The 20,348-nt window shown below is 46.0% G+C and overlaps 1 protein-coding gene and 1 long non-coding RNA gene across 9 annotated transcripts in view; one reads left to right on the top strand and one right to left on the bottom strand.

Moving 5' to 3' along the window:
• Window positions 1-413, bottom strand: part of LRATD2 (LRAT domain containing 2) — a 459,703-nt gene extending 459,290 nt beyond the window's left edge. For all 7 annotated transcript variants that reach the window (XM_079901169.1, XM_079901167.1, XM_079901164.1 and 4 more), the window contains exon 1: window positions 49-413. The gene's annotated coding sequence lies outside the window, so the exon portion shown is untranslated. The remainder of the gene's footprint in view (window positions 1-48) is intronic.
• A 184-nt stretch (window positions 414-597) lies between these two features.
• The window catches only part of LOC307176245, a 33,827-nt gene continuing 14,076 nt past the window's right edge, over window positions 598-20,348 (top strand). The window contains exons 1-2 of one of the 2 annotated variants that reach the window (XR_013824650.1): window positions 598-660; window positions 922-994. This is a non-coding gene — a long non-coding RNA (uncharacterized lncRNA). Of the gene's footprint in view, window positions 661-921; window positions 995-16,381; window positions 16,572-20,348 lie in introns of those variants that run through there. The other variant, XR_013824651.1, reaches the window with a different exon arrangement.

The raw sequence follows: 20,348 nt of genomic DNA, 5'->3' as shown, positions 1-20,348 counted from the left end.
CCCGCCCCTCCCCCCGCCCTCTAGCTCGGGTTACCTGCGCAAACTCACCCGCCTAGAGGTGGAGGCCGTGGGGAGTTGGGAGGGGCCCCCCGCCGCACCCTGAGACTTCTAGTGCGAGTTTGCAGGTGTGGGCTCCGCAGTCTCTCCTCTCCGGGCGCCAGCGGCTGCGAGGCTGGTCATGGGGGAGCAGCGCATGTCTTGCCCCCGCGGCTACGCAGCGCCTCAAGACTTGAAGGTGGGGAGCGGCGCCTCTTCACACAGCACCCCTTCCCTCTGCCTGGGGCCGCTTCTCCCCTTCAACCTACTCTTGGGGGAGGTGGGGCTCCTTAGAAGGAGGTGAAGGAAGCAGCCTTGGTGCCCCGTGGTGGCAGCTCCCGCTCGGTCCGGGCGAGCAACAAGCGCCGGGAGAGACGGGATTGTAGATCCGGCTCCGGGCTCCCAGGGCGGGAGAGCAGCCGCTGGCATTTAAAGAGACAGGCGCTCGCTCCCGGAGCCCGAGTCTTTCCTGCACGGCGCTGAGCCTCAGGCATCCCCGCCTCCGCCCCGCCCACACGGGCCACGGGGCTCCGCCCAGGCCACGCCCCCGCTCCGGAGCGGGTTTAAATCCCGCCGGTAAATAACCGATGGGTCGACTGGACTGGCGGTCTTCGCGCCTAACCGGTAGGATCTTTGCTTACCTTCTTAGAGCAAGACCTTGTTGTGAAGTCCTCGCTGCTTGCTCAGGTCGTATTTTTTGGAGCTGTGAGCTTCAAAATGGAGTTGGAAAGCAAACGCCACCTGCCAGTGTAGAAAGGAGAGAGGGATTAAGAGTTTGGTGTTTGTTCCGTTTCCCCTTCGTCTCTTCATCCCCAGAGTACCTGGAGAGGGAGGAACAGTCATTAGAAAGCAAACAAACTTTTGCTTCTTTCTTTTCTTTCCTAGAACCGATTTCTTGCCAAAGGTCACAGAAGAGAATTTTGTACTAGGACAACTGGAGAAGTGCTTCCGTTTAGAGGTATTACCAGAATAAGCCCTGTGAAACTTTCAGATAGGAAAAAAATTCACAGAAAGGAAACAGTATAAAACAGAATGAAGACTTAGTTGCTGACTTGGTTCCAAGACCCGGGCTCTTAATAATGTCCCTCGAAGTTAGTACAAAGTTGATTTCATAACCTCCATTGTTGTTTTGAGAGTTACAAGTTCATACACGGGATAGTGAAAGAAAGCATTCACCTCTGCTTGTTTATTTTGGGGGTAGAGGATGTAGGAATTGCCTAATTGTCTTTAAGAACATATTAGCAGAGGCCCTCAGTGGATATATTTCCTTCCTGCTGACTTACAGAAGGAAGTGACAGGAGACTAGTATTGCCTATTAACCTCCACTACACGAGGACAGTTCCTGCCTCTCCCCTCTTTGTTGGTTTTGTTTCTTGTACCTAAGATGGAAGCTACCAAAGTGGTTTTTCTTTTCTTTTTTTTTTTCTTTTTTTATGTTTTTTTTTTTTTTTTTTTTTTTTTTGCGGTATGCGGGCCTCTCACCGCCGCGGCCTCTCCCATCGCAGAGCACAGGCTCCGGAGGCACAGGCTCAGCGGCCATGGCTCACGAGCCCAGCCGCTCCGCGGCACGTGGGATCCTCCCGGACCGGGGCACGAACCCGCGTCCCCTGCATCGGCAGGCGGACTCTCAACCACTGCGCCACCAGGGAAGCCCTTTTTTCTTTTTTTAAATAATGGATTGGAGTCGGGGTGGAGGGATGACAATAAACAAGCTTAGACTTTCACTGGAACACCCAAAGTAATTCTTGGTGGAATTAAGAATGCAACTCAAGACCTCCTCTACCCTGTTTTCCATCACTGTTTCTTTTCACTCCGTTTTTCCAGGTAACACTATTATTCAGTGTGTATACTGACCAGTGGAAACGGGAATATACTAACACCACTGTGATCCTTTTTAGTTTGGGGGGAAAAAAAATTAATCTACTTACATACTTTTGAGCCCCAACAATCAATATTGGCAGGGCTGTGATGGAAGTTAGTCCTTCAGCAAGTCTAAGATCACAGTATAAGTTAGACCAAAAGAGACTTCTGTATGTCTGCTGTATAGATTAAGTATTTTCTGACCAGCCTCAGGCATGTGTGACCAGATGAGTCTCCTCCCTGGACTTTTTGATAACACGTGCTCTGGGAGCTGCTGTTTAACCTGACTAGTATTTGCCACTAGCATGTGAACTCATGTAGACGCCCATTTTACAGGGAGGGAGGGGGTTTAGACTGAAAGAGGCAATGGCAAGTCATCCCATGTCTGTCAGGCTGGGGAACCTCTGCTACCATCAGCTGTGGTAGGCCACTTTGCCCCTAGGTGGTACTGGGTAGTTTGCCTGGTGATGGGAGAATCCACAGAAGGACACAGTAGTATGACAGTTTGCTGCCAGCACTCTGAGGCACAGATCTAATGAGTAAGGAAACAACACCTTGTTGTCCAGGTGTCTAGCCTATTGCCTTTATGAGCTCTGTTCAGGTACCCGGTTGTGGCTCAACAACAGTTCTTGAACTGACCAACTATAAAGTCTCGGAGGGAGCAGGCTCTGAGTCATTTTTATATCCCAATGCCTGGCACTCAGTAAGTACTCAATAAATGCTTGATGGACGCCTTAGGGGAATTCTTGGACATTTCAATAACCTGTCTCCTGTGTAACTTCTTCCATGAATGCCTGTTTAGGGCCCAGCCTCCATCTGATCCCCCAGGGCTCTTGGTCATAGTTTACAGAATGGCTCCCAAACATGCTTTGCTCATCTCAATGCTTGTTTAATAAATTTAGATTAACTGTCAGTAATTTGGAGACTTGGGAAATCTCACATAAAAATTCAGATTCACTTGAAAGTGCTAATGTATGAGACCACTGGGCCCACATTCCAGGATGGCAACAAAAAGCTAGAGCTGAGCAGTGGTTGCCTTGGAGATGAGATGTAGCCTCCAGTTGGCCCCAGTCCCTGTCCTACCCACCTCACTTACTAGTTCCTTGACTGGCCCTGGGAGACTCAGTGTTGGCCACCTCTGCCATCAAATTTCTACATTATACATTGTATCACTTGATTATATGTAAGTCAGCACTTGATCACATAGCATCTGGTATTATTCTTTAATTCATATATTTAAAATGTCTTCTAAAGAGAGCTTGATTCACAACTTCTTTATCCATTCATCTGTCAATGGACATTTTGGTTGTTTCCATGACCTGGCTATCGTAAATAGTGCTGCAATGAATAGTGGAGTGCATGTGTCTCTTTAAATTACGGTTTTCTCAGGGTATATGCCCAGTAGTGGGATTGCTGGGTCATATGGTAGTTCTGTTTTTAGTTTTTTAAGTAACCTCTATACTGTTCTCCAAAGTGGTTGTATTAATTTACATTCCCACCAACAGTGCAAGAGGGTTCCCTTCTCTCCACACCCTCTCCAGCATTTATTGTTTGTAGATTTTTTTTGATGATGGCCATTCTGACCGGTGTGAGGTGATACCTCATGGTGGTACATATATACAATGGAATATTACTCAGCCATAAAAAGGAACGAAATTGGGTCAGTTGTAGAGATGTGGATGGACCTAGAGTCTGTCATACAGAGTGAAGTAAGTCAGAAAGAGAAAAACAAATATTATCAAGTAATATTCCACTGTGTATATGTACCACATTTTCTTTATCCATTTGCCTGTCGATGGGCATTTAGGTTGCTTCCATGACCTGGCTATTGTAAATAGTGCTGCAATGAACATTGGGGTGCATGTGTATTTCTGAATTATGGTTTTCTCAGGGTATATGCCCAGTAGTGGGATTGCTGGGCCATATGGTAGTTCTATTTTTAGCTTTTTAAGAAACCTCCATACTGTTCTCCGAAGTGGTTGTATCAGTTTACATTCCCACCAATAGTGTAAGAGGGTTCCCTTTTCTCCACACCCTCTCCAGCATTTATTGTTTGTAAATTTTTTTTTGATGATGGCCATTCTGACTGGTGTGAGGTGATACCTCATGGTGGTACATATATACAATGGAATATTACTCAGCCATAAAAAGGAACGAAATTGGGTCAGTTGTAGAGACATGGATGGACCTAGAGACTACCATACATAGTGAAGTAAGTCAGAAAGAGAAAAATACCGTATGCTAACACATATATATATGGAATCTTAAAAAGCAGTACTGATGAACCTAGTGGTAGGGCAGAAATAAAGACGCAAACGTAGAGAACGGACTTGAGGACACAGCGGGGGAAAGGGAAGCTGAGATGAAGTAAGAGAGTAGCATTGACATATATACACTACCAAATGTAAAATGGATGACTATTGGGAAGCTGCTGCATAGCACAGGGAGATCGGTTGGATGTTTTGTGAAGACCTAGAGGGGTGGGATAGGGAGGGTGGGAGGGAGGCTCAACAGGGAGGAGATATGGGGATATATGTATATGTATAGCTGATTCACTTTGTTGTACAGCAGAAACGAACACAACATTGTAAAGCAATTATACTCCAGTAAAGATGGGGAAAAAAAAGAAAAACAAATATTGTATATTAACACATATATGTGGAATCTAGAAAAATAGTACAGATGAACCTATTTCCAGGGCAGGAATAGAGACGCAGATGTAGAGAACAGATGTGTGGACTCCTGGGGCGGGGAGGGGAGGGGGGGATGAATTGCAAGATTAGGTTTGACATAAATACACTACCATGTGTAAAGTAGCTAACTAGTGGGAACCTGCGGTATAGCGCAGGGAGCTCAGTTCGGTGTTCTGTGATGACCTAGATGGGCGGGATGGGGGGTATGCGAGGGAGGTCCAAGAGGGAGGGGATATATGTACACATATAGCTGATTCACCTCGTTGTACAGCAGAAACTAACACAACATTGTAAAACAATTACACTCCAATAAAAAAAATAATAGTAAAGAGAGCTTGATTCAAAATATATTTCTTGAAGACCTGCTAGGTACCTGTTAGTCTTAAACACCACACATTTATTCTACAACAGGCACTGTGTTAGGTTTTGTAGGTATTCATGTCCCCATGAAATATATAGACTCCTTTAAGACAGTGTGACATGTCCTACAGGAAGGGAAAGTAGAGGATGCTGAGGGGAAGTTTCAAGACATGTTGATACAAAGGTGAATGTTAAAGTGCCTGCCATCAGGGGCTTGGACTAGTGGGGGTGACACAACTCTAAAAGTAACAATGACATCTACCATTGAGTGAGCTTCTAATTCTGTTATAAAAGACAATTAAGTTTAGAGAGGCTAAGTGACTTCTTCCAGCTGGTAAGATCTCACAGGTCTGCTTGACTTCAAGGCCTGTGCTCATAACCACTTTGTTTTAAATAGAGACAAATACATTCTTCAATATTTAACAAATATTTGAGTGTCTGGCTTTACTGGGCTCCAAAGATAAAAAGCCACGGACTCAGTAGACAAAGTCCTTTCTCTTAATGGCTTTTATGTGTTGACAGGAGGAGACAATTGACAAGTTTAAGTAACTGTATATTCCTTTCTGAGAGCGATAAGGGCCATAAAGAAATAGACTAGGGTAATGGGGTTGAATAACTGTGGCTACAGAGAGGGTGGCAGGGGTGAGGTGGCCTACTTTGGATAAAATGGTCAGAGATGGGCTCCTAAAGAAGTGAAACTTGGGCTGAGACTTGAAGGAGGTGGCCTTGGCATTCCCTCCACAGGGAACACCAAGAGCAAAGGCCTGAGGTGAGAAGGAATTGGAGTGTTTAGGAAAAAGGGGGGATAAAAGGTTGCGACTAGAGCACAGTCAGTGAGAAGGTATGTGATAAGGGGGTGCAGTTAGAGCCATGGGAAAGCTTTGGGGGTTTAGGGTTGTCACTCTGGCTGCCCTATGGGAAATGGACTGTAAAGGGATGAGAGAGGAAGCAGGTCCTATAAATGACCAGGCCATAGGGAGGAAAGGCCTTCCCTGCAGATGGAGCCTCGTGAACAAGGGATAAAGCCACCAAGGCACCTTCCCCAAGAGCAGCCATTAGATTCAATTCAAACGTTAGATTTGAATTCCCAGCCATACTGTAGCTTCATCCTCCCCCAGCAGTGACCCAAGTGTCACATTCCACACACCTCCTTGGAGGAGGCACTCAATAAAAACAAGCTGTGTTGAATGCCAGTTAATTGCTCTCACAGCATTCCTGTCCAGAGCAGAGGGGAATAATCGAGAAGAGATGTTTCTACCTGACAAGGCATTGGCCCCCGACTCTGCAGGTGTAGTGGAGATCTCGGTTTAAATGGCTCGACCCAAGAATGTACAAAAGAGAATCAGGAGAGCAGAGCTGCCTGCTTCGGCAGTCTAACTCTGCCTGTTCCCAGGGCTGGGCCCCAGGCTCACAGCAACGGCAGATAGCTGAGTGAGTTTGCTGGAAAACAGGTTCCTCCACAACTTCCTTATGTTGGGAAACTTCCAGACTTCCCCATGCCTGTTACCCACAGCTGGGGTTCTGTTGAGACATAGAAAGTGAGTGGTAGCAGAATGAAAACACATGACCTGGGTCGGCGTCTTGTTTGCCAGGTTCATGACCTCGGAGCCATCTCTTACTTGCTCTGGGCCTCCTTTTCCAAACTCTAAAGTGGGGCTCGTGATACTATTTGCCTCGCTTGGGAATCGTCATGTGAGACAGTGTATGTGGAAGCACCTCGAAAATCCTGAAGACTGTGTAGATGCCACGTGTTATTCACACCTACCAAACCCTAGGTTAGGCCCATGTTAGAGCCAGATGATGATTTTAATATGGGAAGCCAAAGAATAACCATTTGTTCCAGGCGTCAGCTTACTAAATGTCCATACCGATCCCATTTCTTTACACTTCCCAGATAAGGACACAAAGGCTCAGGAGTATGAATCTTACGGATTATGAGTGGGAGAAGCTGGATTCAAATCCAAATCTGGCTGGCTCCAAGCCCATACTTTTCACGCCATGTCACGCGGCCTCAGGAGCACCAGCATGTGTGTTGTTCACCCAGACACTGGCCAGTCTGAGGACCAGGGGGCTGCCTTGTCTTCTGGATGTAGAGTGACCAACTTGTCACAGTTTGCCCAGGACTATCTTGGTTTCACACTGAAAGTCCCATGTCCTAGGCAAACTGGGACACTTGGCTGCCTTACCTTGGTGGCTCCCTAACCTGGTCCTTGCTTTTTCTGCCCCTGAGAGGACTGGGGATATTGCTGGGGGTGGAGCAGGGAAGGGGGAGGGGAGAAAGGAGAGTCAGGTGTTCTAGTCCAGACCTCACTCTCATAAAGGGTTGCCATCTCCAGGCGAGGTTATGCAAACAGCAGCAGCTAGGCAAACTGGGTTATCCAGTAAAAGAGACAATAAATATTACATGCTTTTGGCATTCATTTTTTTTTTTTTTTCTTTTTTTACTTGGATTCTTTCCAGGAGGTGAGGGCTGGGCCTGTCTCTCCTTTGAGAGGACTGGCCTGCGGCTGCGCCCTCTCTCTTCACCCTCCCAGCCTGTCTTGGGCTTTAAAACCTGCAGAAACAGTTTTGCACTTTGGCTGAATGATTCCTCCATCTTCAGATTAAGGAAGGGAGCACAGAGGCTTTTGAGTGTCCTTTTCCTTGGCTTCTGCATTTTATTTCCTTTTCCCCTCAGATCCCCAGAACAGGCTCTCTCAAGCAGGCTGGGCAAGAGCTGGTCTGCCCTGTGGTTTGGTATGTGGAGGAGATGCCCTGAGAAGTGGTCTGGGGCTGTCACGCACCCCAGACCTTCAGCTCTCCATGCATTAATCCTGTGCCTAAATTGTGAGGAAGCTTTTAACCCTTTCCTGGAAGAGGGATCACCAGTTGGAAAACACCGAGGCTTGTGGCTCCTGGAAGCTGGCTGTTTTAGGAGACCCCTGCCATTATATTGTTGGTGTTGAACCAGAGTCTGATTTGTGCCGGGGAGTCTGAGCTTGTAGCTGGACTCCTGCAGAAGCCTCATGAAAGATGCATTTCACCAGGTGGTTCCAGGGGAGAGACTAGCTTAAATTACAGCTCTACAAATCCAAATATTGGCATATCTGCAAATCCAAATGTAGGCATTTCAAAAAAAAATCTAAATTCTAAGAATCTTATTTTGCACTTCTTGTGCAAGAAGGGGAGGATGAGCTATTCAGAGAAGAGACAAGGCTGTCAATAACGAGAGAGAAGCTTCGGCAGAGCAAACCCAACCTCCTTTTCTTTCCTTGGCCATTCTTCATGCTTCCAGGGAAGAAGAGCTCCGACAAGAGAGAGGAAGACGGTGTTCAGCGCAGCCTTCTGCAGGACAGATTAGGGGGACCCCCCACCCAGTAACTGGGGCATTGGGCTCACTACATCTTGTTGGTCGATTTCTGTCTGCTTTCCCCAAACCACTTCTAGGCCTGGGGCCAAGGGATCCTGATGAAGGACTCACCCTCCTATAGTCTATTCACAACACAGCAGCCCCCAGCAATCCTCTGAGACAGCGAGCCTAGCCAAGTCTGCTCAAAACTCTATGGCTCCCTGTCTCCCTTGGAGAAAAGCCAAAGTCCTGAAGCTAAATCCAGCCTCTTACCCCAACACCAAATTAAATCTCGGAGACAGAGTTTTGGGTGAAGTAGAGAAGAATTAGCTTTATTGCTTTGCCAGGCAAAGGGGGTCACAGCAGACTAATGCCCTTGAAACTGTGTGTCCCAACCCAGAGGGGGTAGTGAGGAGTTTTATAGGAGTGGTTCAAAGAGGGCGTGATCAGCTGGTGGACATTCTCCTGATGGTTTGGTGGGGAGGTTTGGAGGGAGTCGGCATCATCAACCTTCTGGTTCCAGCCAGTCTGGGGTCTCCGTGCTTGTGGGCAGCAGACTGTCCTTAACCATTAACTGTTAACTTCTCCCACCTGGTGGGGGTTTCAGTATCCGCAAAACAGCTCAAAGATGTTGTTGTGTGCATCCCTTGATGGGGAACCAGGACCTCGTCCCAAGGCTGCACTATGGCTTCTCTTGACTGTTTGTTCCTCCCCTGTCTCTGCATCCCCTCCTTTCCCTAATTAACAACTACTTGAACCTGCCCATTGGAACTCAGGGAGGGTCATGGAGGCTGAATAAAGCCTGTTTCCTGTCATCAGAGAAATGGGGGACACAGAAAGGCTTTGTGCCCAGGAGCCGCACAGGGTCCTGCTCAGTATCAGTCCCTAAAATAGCCCCACAGCCCTGCCTGCCTCCTTCATTCCCTGTCTGATGCCCCATCGCTCACACCTCCAGATGCACTGTCCCCTTGCTCTGCCTCCCCCGTGGTTGGCATGCTTCTCCCCCACATCCTCAACATTTGCTGTCCCTTCTGTCTGGAACGCTTTTCCCCAGATATCTTCATGGTGTGCTCTTTAGTCTTGACTCAGATGCTAGCTTCTTGGTGAGCTTTCCCCAAGAGCCCTATTCAAAATTTCAAATGTCCTCCCATACATACTGTCAACTGAAAAAGAAAAACGCACAACCTGAAAGTTGAGAATTATGTTTTATTCCTCAGGCTTGCTGAGAACTTAAGTCTGGGAGGCAGCCACTCAGATAGCTCTGAGGGATGGCTACAAAAATGGTAAGGGAAGAACCAAGATAGATAGGAGCTTTTGCAACAGAAACCAGGTAGTCAGAACATCAAAAGATTACTGTTAAAGAAAAACCAGACATCTCAAGTTAATGAATTTAGCATTTTTCTATATATGGGAAGATGCAAGAGTCTGGGCTCATTGAAATCATTCCTTTGATGTGCACCTTAACTATCCAGGGCCAGTATCTTTTTTCTTTTTTTTCCATCCCGAATCCCCTCAGGGTGCAGAGTCAGGGTGACTGCAGTGGCTGATGGCTTGATGGCTGAAACACCCTTTGCTTACCGATATGGCAGGCGACATTTGTCATCCACAATACCCTTTATCCTCTTTCCTGCTCTATTTCTCTATCACTTATTCAACTCACTTATCACCTTTTAGTGTTCTATACTTTATTAATTTATTTTAGTTTATTATCTCTCCCAGTTAGATGATACACGCTATGAAATCAGGGATCCTTGTCTTGTTTACTGGGTTCTCCCGACCTCCTAGAACAGTGCTAGGCTCAATACATCGTAGTTAAATTAATAAGCGAAAAGGCTTTCTGTGGGTCATCTCTAGTCATCCTCACAACAGCTTTAATGGTGCGGGAATATTGTCAATTTACAGATGAGAAAATGTATTCTAAAATGTACTAAATGCTTAGGGTACACCAGGTACTGTACTAAGCAGTTGAGTTTCAGGGGGGTTAAGAAGTTGGGCCCAGGTAACACAGCTAAGTTCACCATGAAATTCTATCTCTGTACTGTCCAACATGGTAGCCAGCACTCACATGTGGCTATTAAGCATCTGAACTGAAATGTGTCATAAATGTAAAATGCACATCGATTTCCAAGAATGAGTACAAAAAAGGTAAAAGATCTTACTAATGTTTCCATCCTGATTACATATTGAAATTATAACATCTTAAATCTATTGGGCTGAACAAAATATATTATTAAAATTAATATCTCCTGTTTCTTTTTACTTTTTTTAATGTGGCCACTTTACAAATTTAAATTACATGTGTGGCTTGCATTTGGCTCTTCTAGCTGTTTCCATGACACCTTATGTCTCTGTCTTCAGTATATTACCTCTTGGACCCTTGAGGGCAAGAGTGAAATGAGTTTGTCTTTCCTATGAGGATAAGAGCAAAGATATGCAGAAGGCATCAACAAGTCTCAAAAGGATTAACATACCTGTTATATACTGCTTGTGTCCCCCCCAAATTTATATGTAAAAGCCCTAACCCCAAATGTGATGGTATTTGGAGGTGTAGGGCCTTTGGGAGATAATTGGGATTAGAATGAGGTCATGAGGATGAAGCCTCTGTGGTGGGATTAGTGCCCTTATAAGAAGAGGAACAGATACCAGAGCTTCCTTTCTCTGACTTGTGAGGACACAGTGAGAAGGTGGCCATCTACAAGCCAGGAAGGAGGCCTTACCAGAACCTGATATAACCAGTACCCTGATCTTGGAATCCTAGTCTCTAGAACTGTAGGAAAATAAACTTCTGTTGTTTAAGCCACCAGTTTGTGGTATTTAGTTATGGTAGCCCAAGCTGCCCGAGACAGTACCTAAAGATGAATGCCTGCCTCTGGAGGACAGTAAATCTCCAGAGGAAGAAATGGGCTAAAGTAGGCTCCAGGGTTACGTGTTTTAAGCAACTTCTGTTAAAGCAGATAGCCCCCTGCACAAAATTGAGAGTGGGGTCTGTGAAGAAGGAATTCCCAGTCTGATGGAGGTGGACGAGGCTGGCTGTCACAGAGCCAGAACTCCAGCCCTAGCATTACTGAGCATCTTCTATTCCCTTTTACTCCCTGCCAAGCGAGCGACCTTCTAAGAGGCTTTCTTCTGCCCCTATAGACGTGCTTACAAAGATGACATATTGACCTAGTAATTACAGTTCTTTTTGCCATTCAGTAAGCTGAGGGGGCTGGTTTTATGTGTCTGACTCTGTGGGCTGAGTCCATTTTCAGTGGGGTGGCAGAGTTGGGTTTCTGAACCTTTGATCTTGAGGATCTCACCTCAGATGACAGAGAATTCATAAAGGTGGTACTAAACAAAGAAACAAGATAGTAGCAGCTAATATTTATTGCATGCTTACTGTATAAAGCACCACCCTGAGAGCTTTATATGTATTCACTCCTCTAATCCTTACCTGTGAGGTAGGCATTATTATCATTATCCTCATTTTACAGGCGAGAAAGCAGAGGTATAGTAAATTTAAGGATCTTGCCCATGGCAACACCACTAGTGATTTGCAGAACCAAGATTCATATACGGGACAGTGCCATGGAGTAGGGGTAACCTCCTGCTATCCACCTTGCCCAGACAGGAACCCATATGGCTGAGTTCCTCTGTCTTCATGCTCCACACTCCTCCTGGTCCCATCTGTGGGTGATGAAGCCATCGCCTTTGCATGCGTTCATAAGTCTGAGTCTTCACCATCTTTCTAGGCTTATCTGCCAGTTTCCCAATTGCCCTGTATGCCTCGGCCACACCAGTCCTTGGTTTCTGTTCATCTCACTCTTCACAAAGCTAAATTCCTCACATTCTTTCTGCTTCCAATCAAGTCAAGTCCTTAGAGAGCGAGCTTTGTTAACTAGCCTTTTACCCACCTCACTCTTCCTCAGCCCCTGCTTGCTTCCTACAAACGCCTATTACAGTAGTGATGGTATTTGCTTATTTGCTTGTCATTGCCTGCCTGTCTCTTCAGGAGTCCAGACTTTGACATGTCACTGTCACACCCTCAGCGTCCAATGTCATATCCTACACACAGTAGATGCTTAACAAATATGTGCTGAGTAAGTAAGTCCTTCTTTGGATTAGCCTGATATTCCTCATTCTGTATGTGTCAAGAGAAACAGCTCTTCAAAGAGTGATTTTTGAGTTTCAGGTATGTGCTCAGGTTTGCAAAGCTAAGCTGCTAAGTGGAACCAGGAGGAAGCTTGATGGAGTAAAAGTGGGTCAAGGAAGAGAAATGAAAAAACAAAACACAAGAGGAGGAAAGCAGAAAGGGCCTGTTACGCCTAGTAAGGAGAACAAATAAGGTTCGCTAAAGTTCATTGCATGAGGGGTTGATTTCCAGTTGACTGAATGAGTTATCTGACTGGAGTGGAGTAAAGAGTGGGATGGAGCTCTGTCTTTACATGGTGAGGACTTACCTTCCATCTAGCCCTGCCCTGGGCCCTGTGGCTGGAGCTGAATGTGCACCAGTACACCTGGCAGTCAGCTGCTGTGCCTGGCAGTCCAGTTCCAGGAATCCTTACTGAACACCTACTACGTTACGTCACGCACCCTTCCTACTTGCTGAACAAAGGGACTGAAACCTGATCTTTGCCCTCTGGGAGCTCACAGACCCATCACCCCAACTAGCACCTCCTGAACAACTTAGTAGATGATCAGTAAACATTTTTGAAGTATTTGGATTAATGAGTGCATAGAATAGGGCCTTTGCCTTAAGAGTCTTAAAAGCAGTTGGGAATGTCAGGCAAGGGATATTTATTTAGAGACTGAGCCAACAATATAACTACAGAAGCTATGTTGACCTAGCTTTTGCAAATCGGAGGGGCTATAACCACTCTGCACATACCTATTGTAGGGGAGGAAAAAAAGTTTTTGCTCTATGTATCTTAGGTTCATTGGCTGGGGCCCTCAAATCAGACTGACAAAAGACAGATTAACAAGAGAAAAACAAATAGAAGTTTATTAATGTGTGTATCATGTACACATGGGAGCACTCTTGTGATAAGTAGATAAAGGGATATTAGAGCTTGGGCTTGTATAGCATCTTAGCCAAGAACGATAATTTTGTAGAGAAGTGACAAGACAAAGGAAAAGGACTTTGAACTTCTAGGGGCAGAAAATTGTGAGAATGCAAATATGTGGGGAAACTAATGGGGGATAAAAGCTAGTTGCTAAGGTTTGTTCATGTTGACCCTTTCTGGGTGCCATCTTGTCTCCAATGATAAGGTTGTTATGCCCCTCTTGGTACAGAAGTGGGGAAGGAGAGGGAATTCCCTGGTGGTCCAGTGGTTAGGACTCGGTGCTTTCACTGCCAGGGCCCGGGTTCAATCCCTAGTCTGGGAACTAAGATCCCACAAGCCAAAAAAAAAAAGAAGTGGGGAAGGGGACACCTTAACAAGGGAAATTTATGTTCTGTTTTTAGGTAACTAGGGGGAAGGTGCAGAGCTTTTCTTATATCTTCTTCTCAATTGCCTTCAATTCAAAATAATCGTTGTACCAAAGTGGCCTATTTTGGGGTAGCATATTCTGCTACTCTTCACTACGAACCAGTAAAAAGATGAGGTCCTATCTCTGAGACAGCAGGAGGATTTAGTCTGCGCCTGGTACTGTGCTAACTACTTGTAATCATTACCTGGTTAACATTCCTCACAACTTCACAGGGCAGGTACTATTATTATCCTAATACCCATTTTATAGCTGGGGAACGTGAAGTGTCAGAAGTGACTTGTTCCTATCACAGAGCTGGCCAGTCATCCCACCAACTGGATGTGGACCCAGGCAGGTCTGAATCGAAACCCCACTGAACATGGCTCCTTTGCACTCTGACCATCGATGTCACAAACAATAGGACAGAGCTTCTTGGTGAGGCAAAATGCAGCCATTAACTCACTGTTTCCTTTTCCTCTTCCTCCTCCTTTAAGTGGGGCATGCTTCACCCAGAGCAGTTAGTCCAAGGGTTTCAAACAGGTTTCTTAGGATTTAGCATGCCCATACTGATTGCAGAAACAGACTGATGGAAGATGTCCCCACTGGGAAGAGGAACCTGAACTTCCCATGTAAGGATGGCCCAGGGAGAAGGAAAAAGAAACAACCTGGGGACCCTGACTAATTTGACCAATGTATTACCGTGGGAGGGCCTGGGTCATTAGAGCTTTGGGGACGTGCCAACGAAGATAAATAAATTGGATTTCAGTGTGCTGTACCAAATCACTACGTCCCTGCAGACACTTAAACACAACAGTAACCTGGGCATGAAGTTTGCCATTTTGGCAAGGTCACAAAGATTCTGTTTCCCACCAGGGCAAGTTTCCCTCACCTAGGGATTTACAAATTCCTGTCCCCATTGTCAGGGACTAGATCAACTCTTACCAATACAGTCCTCAGCCCTTTTCCTTCCTTATCCTCAAGCCCCAGGGGCTTTTGCCTCCTGAGTCATTATGTAAATGACTTACAGGCAGAATCTAAAGCCATTAACCAGGAACCCTCCCACCTTGACCATCTCTAGTTAACTGGATTCCTGCTTAACTGAAGGTTAAATAAAACGTGCCTTGTTTAAGGGCTTGTTATTGAAAATCTTTTTAAACTGTGTTAGTTCACGCACCTGCCTAAGTTTCTGGAGCAGAATGAAAATAATCACATTTTTGCTTGATGCTCAGACATCTTGCAGCGCCTTGGGGCATTATTCTGCCTAAACGTTAGTATTACAATTTCACTGTAGTTGTCGACTTTTGTGAGAAATGGGGCTCTAACTGTTCTAAGTTGAAGAAGAAATTTTAATTTAATTTTGTTGAGAGAAGTACAGCATCTTGCTTACCCCGTGCTTAGCAGAGTATCAGGGCATTTTCTCAAAAATTCTGATAAGTCGATGAATGTCTGATATGAATTTATTTCTTGCTGTTGTTTCTTTCCCCCCTAATAATAATTGTATCTGCTCTTTATTGATTGCTAGGGATGGTTCCAGGTGTTGTGCTAAGCACTTTGTGTGCTTTATATCATTGCATCCCTGCCACACAGTGGGTGGGTTTTACCTCACAGATCAGCCTCAGAGAGGTTGAATGACTTGGCCGAGATTCCAAAACTAGGAAGGGGGGCTTCCCTGGTGGCGCAGTGGTTGAGAGTCGGCCTGCCAATGCAGGGGACGCGGGTTCGTGCCCCGGTCCGGGAAGATCCCACATGCCGCGGAGCGGCTGGGCCCGTGAGCCACAGCCGCTGGGCCTGCGCTCCGCAATGGGAGAGGGCACAACAGTGAGAGGCCCGTGTACCGCAAACAAAAACAAAAACAAAAACAAACAAAAAGACTAGGAAGGGACCAACTAGAATCCACATTACTTGCAGAGTTTTATGGATGGTAGTCTCCATCTGCATATGACACTAGATAGGCAGGAATGCCCCTAAAACCATAAGGAAATGGAACCTACGTGAAATGAGCATTGAGGGGGGACAGACAGATATACACAGATATCCTCACCCACACCCACAGACACACACACAGACACACACGTACCCTGGTCCTAGACACCCCATCGGTTAGGAAGCCAGGACAGTGTAGTAGTTTAGAGAAGTGATTTTCAAATTATCTGCAAAAAAGGGCCAGGCTGTTTGTTTTGTTTGTTTGTTTTGTTTATAACTTCCAACTTTTTGTGAGCTGATACCTTTGTAAAATAACAGATATAAATTATTAGAAGAATGAAGAATATAATACAATGATATAGAAGTCCAATTTTTAAATTATTATTACACTCAGCAGACATAAAATAACCGCCAAATAGTTATAAAATTTCTACCAGCTCACTCCCAATTTCCATTCTTCCTCTGTGGACAGGTAACAAGCAGTTGGGGGACCAGCAGAGGTACTCACTTTTCAGGGCTGGATCAGGCCAACCCTTGCTTCTCCAAGGGTGGTTACCAACAGGCAGTATGGGCCTCACGCCGGAGGGAGCTGAGCTTGCTGGAAATGCAGGATCTCAGACGCCACCCCCGATTGGCTGAACCAGGATTTGCAGTTTAACAAGATCACCAGGTGATTCTGGTGAGTGTTAAGGCTTTCGAAGCCCTGATTTAGAACAAAGGCTCTGAAGTCAGACCACCCACGCTAATCAAGCTCTATCTCTTACACCTGTGTGCCCTTGAGCACCTCACTTAACCCTGTGCTTCAGTTCCCTAGTTTTAACAGTATACTCCTCTTCTGGGCGGTGGTGATCCCTGCAATGTAATGCACCTGGAGGGTTAAGGGCAAATGAGAGAGCGCTCAGTGGAGCTTAGCCCTCTGGAAGGTAAGGACGCCATAGCTACTGTTGTTATTGCTAACGATTTTTTTTTTTTTTCCTTGCGGTACGCGGGCTTGTGGCCTCTTCTGTTGCGGAGCACAGGCTCCGGACGCGCAGGCTCAGCGGCCATGGCTCACGGGCCTAGTGCGCGAACCCGCTTCCCTTGCATTGGCAGGCGGACTCTCAACCACTGTGCCACCAGGGAGGCCCCCATTGCTAACAATTTTTTGTTTGTTTTTTTGCGGTACGCGGGCCTCTCACTTTTGTGGCCTCTTCCGTTGCGGAGCACAGGCTCCGGACGCGCAGGCTCAGCGGCCATGGCTCACGGGCCTAGTGCACGAACCCGTTTCCCCTGCATTGGCAGGTGGACTCTCAACCACTGCGCCACTAGGGAAGCCGCCATTGCTAACAATTTTTTGTTTGTTTTTTTGCGGTACGCGGGCCTCTCACTGCTGTGGCCTCTCCCATTGCGGAGCACAGGCTCCGGACACGCAGGCTCAGTGGCCATGGCTCACGGGCCTAGGCGCTCCGCAGCATGCAGTATCTTCCCGGACCGGGGCACGCACCCCTGTCCCCTGGATTGGCAGGCGGACTCTCAACCAGTGCGCCACCAGGGAAGCCCCCATTGCTAACAATTTTTTAAAAACATTTTCTTAGGCCATACTGTTGTCCTTGAGACATGAGCACCCAGGCCAAGGGTATTTACTTTAGTGTTTGATGTTTAATTAGCAGTCAGCTGTATGGAAAGTTTCCCCTCCCCCTTCCTGATCCTGGTCATTTGGCTTTGGGACCTACTGATGCTACTTAAGCCCCTTGGACAGGTTCCTCACCCCGCTCATGATCATCTATTGGTACTAACCATCCTGAACGGGGTGAGTCTACAGGAGGACCTGGAAGCTGGTAAGTTCTGTTTTCCCAGGCTGTTAAGGACTTTTCTTACCAGGGCTTGGTGGAGAAGAGGGGAGGGAGCTACTGCAGTTCAGCTGGGAGAGAAGACACATGCCCTTGTTGATGTGGTTTGGGTGACAGCAGTGACTCTGTCAACCCAGGTATCAGAAGTCCAGTCTAAGATTGACGAGTGCTCTCTTTCTTTTCTTCTGTCTACAGATAAAAGCCAGCATGTCCTCTAGTGAGACTGACAATTTTGTGAGCACAGAGCCGGGAAAAGGCAGCAAACCAAAGTGAACAGTCAGCTAAGTAGAGTTTGCTGGAGATTTACGCAGAAACCTACCCACAGAAGCAGGGCTGAAGGATTTATAACAGGGGCGGGATAATTTGTTCTTGTGTGCGAAGATAAGGGTAAACATATTTCATGCTGTGATGTAAGCCCCTATCTGCAGAAGTCAGGAGAGATTCCCTGCCCTGTTGCTGAATCGTGTGCTTGACAAATTATCCTCAGAAGCTTATTTTAAGAGACTTTATCTGGAGGTCTCACTGGGGCCCAAATGTGAAAGGTGGAAGGACATGCCTGGGGGCAGAGGAGGGGGACTCTTCTGTCCCTGCACATCTGGAAGCTCAGAAATGAAAGTGGCACGGGGCTATAGTATTTGGAAAATCCTGGAGAGGAGCTGGGATGGAAGCGAGTAACTGTGTGATCCCTGGGCCTGATTGAGGAAATATGCCAGGAAACATGTGTTCCCATTTCAGCCCATCTTGGCCTTGGTCCAGCAGTCATACCCACCCTAGACCTGCCTCTGCCCTTTATTTTGTCAACAGCAGGTAGATAAAGTGCTCTTAGTTTCCAGAGCTTCTCATCACACTTCCTGGGAAGGAAGCCCTTACTGAGCTCTAGGAACTGGCTGGCTGTCTCCACCACACCTCTAGAGGACAAAGGCAGAGTCTTGATAATCTTTGTATCCCTTATGTGTAAATTTTCTATATGTGCTAAAAATGTTTACAGAAATAAGAAAGAAAGCTGGAGCTCTGAGGGTGAACCTCTTTAAGAAATACAGGAATGTAACTTAAATTTTGCAGAATTATCATTCTATAATATTTACTATTTGGTGTTCTGCCATTTTAAAAATAATTCTAATTAATCTGTAAGTAATTATTATCCCACTTTACAGATATTGAAACTGAGGGTCCAGAGCCAAGAAAACACAGATCTCATGTAATGAAGCCAGGACTCAAACCTACTACTGTTAGATGTCCAACCCCACTTTGTCCAAGCTGATGCTAGAGTCACGATCCCAGGCCCTCCATGTTCCTTTGGGGACTTCCCTGAGCCTAGGCCTGGGCCCCATGTTTCCCATTTGTAAAACTGGGGGAGGGATGGACTAGGATCCCACAGGCTGCTTGTCAGTGGGTGTCAGAAGTGCAGGAGAAGAAGGTGAGCAGCCCGGGACGCTGGGCTTTAAGGCTTGAGCAATGTCAAGTGGGAGTCCCCAGTAAATTGAGATGTTGCCACACAGACTTGGGCATGAGAAAAACTAACAGAGAGCCAGTCACTATCACAAGGGCTTCAAGGGGCAAATTCAACTCAGGTATCAGAAGTCCAGTCTAAGACTGATGAGTGACCAGGCTGGTGGGAGAGAAAACAGGTTGATCCCCAAAGATGTGTGTGGCCACAGTTGTGTGGAGAGTAAGGCCAGACACACATGCACGCACATGCGCACACCCACACGTGGATACAGCCATCAAGAGAGCATCTGTGTGCAGCCAGAGATACAAGAGACAGGATAAGATTCTTTTATGGTGCAGGTAATATCACCCCGACTCTCAGGCTTCCCCTACGTAGGACTTGGCAGGTGATTAAAGTCTCTTATTAGTCTTTATTTGTCATACTTTCCATATTCCTGGTGCAGACAGGATGTATAATATATTACATTTTATGGAAAACAAAGGATGAGATAGGTAATATATATATATTCATGTTTTTTTCCCATGATTTTTCCACATATAGACTATTTCTGTAAGTTTACCCAAAAAGCTTATAAGCATGGTTGCCTCTGAGTAGGGATCTAAGGACCAGAGTTGGGAAAGAGAGTAACTTTGCATTACATTCCCTTTTATAATATTTGAACCTTTTAATCATAGATATGGATTCCTTATTCAAAATAATAAACTTAAAAAAAAACACACACACACAAAAACAATGTTCCCGTGTCTGTCTTACACTCCGATGTTTCTGAATTGGTTCCTGTGAGTGAATGATTGTTTCTGAATGTGATTAATTCTGAGAGTATTTATGATACGGTTGGAGGCTGTTTATGGTTCAATGGAGAAGAAGGGATTGATGGAAGACCCTTGGAGGTGAAGAGGATGGAAACGCCCTAGAGGAGGGAAATTCCTCCAGCCCCAGCCAGGAAAGGCCATATTAACCACCAGGGAGTGATGAGTGTCAGTCATTCCAGTAAATCAGTTAAGAAATAAGCTGGACTCTTTGTCTGGACACCTAGCTGAAGTGGGAGTAGCTAGGAGTATGGGGAGGTTTGAACTGAATTTAGGGAACTTATATATATATATATATTTTTTTTTTTTTTGAAAATAAGATGACTGTACACACCAGACATTTCTTGCTGGACTGACCTGTGGCTGCATAACTGAGATGCAGACTTTAAAAGAACTAGCTGACTTTGTTTAGTCCTGCATGGAGCCAGACAGTGAGTAGGCATTTTGCTGGTCTCATCTCATTTAATCTTTAAATAATCCTAACAAGTAATATCCCATTTTACCTGTGAAGAAATTAAGACCCCAGGCAGTTAGGGGTTATTCAACTGGCCCAAGATGTCACAGCTGTTGATAATAGGGCAGAATCACAATGTTGCTCCAAGTACTCTTTGA

This window comes from Stenella coeruleoalba (genome assembly GCF_951394435.1).
Source record: "Stenella coeruleoalba genome assembly, chromosome: 17".
Classification (NCBI taxonomy): Eukaryota; Metazoa; Chordata; class Mammalia; order Artiodactyla; family Delphinidae; genus Stenella; species Stenella coeruleoalba.
Note: the sequence above shows the minus strand (reverse complement) of the source record. Positions and strands in the feature narration are given on the sequence as shown.